Genomic DNA, 1,562 nt, shown 5'->3' with positions numbered 1-1,562 from the left:
CAGACAAACCCCTTTGACTTAAAATATTTACTTGAAATCCCCTGAGATTTTGAACAAGTTATTTCAAAAGTAATCTAAATGTAGTCAGAATACATCACCTAAAATGAGTAATCTAGATTACAGTACAAACTACAATTTTCTTCATGTAATTTGTAATAAGTAATTATACTTTGCACTGCTTACATGTCTGTGGTTTATACAGAATCATTCACCAGTTTCTCAATAGAGAAAATGAATCGGACTTCCAGAATACAGAGTAATATTATAAATACATTACAATTTTTGGACAAAGCTTGAAAGATCAATTCAGCCTCTGAGGTATAGTAAAAGTAACAGTTCTGAGCAATGTCAGTAAGAGTTTGCATAATGTGTTGGTTATGTATAACCATTTGACAACAGTTGCCTATACATTTTGGATCAAAGACAATTACCTCATTTTTTACTAGTATATCATGTTAAATTGTCCTGTGCATGAACTTAAAATAGCTGCGTCATACAAATATTTAAGAATGTATTTTATATTGCACAAAGAAACAACAAACGTCAAAGTCACTTTCCAGAACCTTAACCCTCTCTGTTGAACTGTGGTGGATCAAGGATCCGTCCTTATTCATCTTATTTGAATCATTCCTGTAATAAAGTGCTTGCGATGCTCATCATCATGACTTGGATAAAACCACTTGCTAAATGATTAAATGCAAATATATACTCTAGATACAGTGAGTGTCACAGTTTACAGGAGGTATAATAAATAATTGCACTCGTTTCAATGCCCGGACTTCGCCTGTGCTTTATCCCTTCTTCATCTTCAACTAGAGTTGTTATATCAAAGCCAAAGCAATGGGAAATATAACAAAAATGTTTAAAGAAAGACAAAGTCTCTTACTCATGAACACAAATACCCCTTGAAGCCACGCAATCATAGGATTAAACACCAACAGAAAGCATAGGAAGAGCACAAAAAATAATATAAACATGAATAAATGATTGCATGATCATAAATGCATAATAAAACCAAAACACAACTCTGATATGCAATTACTCTCTTGACGATAAGAGACACTAATTACCTTACAATCATGTTTCCAGTGTTACAAGTAGTGTTTAAGTTCAATCTCAAAATCAAAACCTAGAACAAATACAGTATGTTCTTGTAAATTGGCTTTAAAGTTGTAAATAAAACAAATCTTAAAGTATTATATGTTTTACAGTGAAGATTGCTTCAGCAGCACATTTTTCTCATTTTATAATGACACTTTTGGGATAGTCTTTCTCCTTCTGTAAGAAAACAATGAATCAGAGAAGGTAAAGTTAGTGAAATGAACAGTGCTCTTTGCAGTTACAATCAGACACAATCAGCACATCTGTCATAGCAGTCCGTTAGATTCTGTTAAAAAAGGTGTATTTGCCATTAGGATGATTTTGTCAGTAAAATCTACGTGTGATCTAAAGTTAGTTTTCACAACCGTGTCTTACCTCATCTTTGCACAATAGTCCTTCATTGTTTTTATTCTTCCTTATTGCTGTGGGGGGGGGGGGGGGCTCCAAACATCCAACAAAGT

The 1,562-nt window shown here is 33.3% G+C and overlaps 1 long non-coding RNA gene across 1 annotated transcript in view; it reads right to left on the bottom strand.

The window, feature by feature from the left end:
* Positions 1 to 1,210: 1,210 nt before the first annotated feature.
* Positions 1,211 to 1,562, bottom strand: part of LOC107575817 (uncharacterized) — a 638-nt gene continuing 286 nt past the window's right edge. The window contains exons 2-3 of the long non-coding RNA XR_001607943.1: positions 1,477 to 1,523; positions 1,211 to 1,278 (exon numbers count right to left, since the gene is read on the bottom strand). This is a non-coding gene — a long non-coding RNA (uncharacterized lncRNA). The remainder of the gene's footprint in view (positions 1,279 to 1,476; positions 1,524 to 1,562) is intronic.

The sequence above is a fragment of the Sinocyclocheilus grahami genome, unplaced genomic scaffold (assembly GCF_001515645.1).
Source record: "Sinocyclocheilus grahami isolate Dianchi unplaced genomic scaffold, SAMN03320097.WGS_v1.1 scaffold2919.1, whole genome shotgun sequence".
Classification (NCBI taxonomy): domain Eukaryota; kingdom Metazoa; phylum Chordata; class Actinopteri; order Cypriniformes; family Cyprinidae; genus Sinocyclocheilus; species Sinocyclocheilus grahami.
The sequence above is the reverse complement of the archived record's forward strand: the minus strand, read 5'-3'. Positions and strand labels throughout refer to the sequence as shown.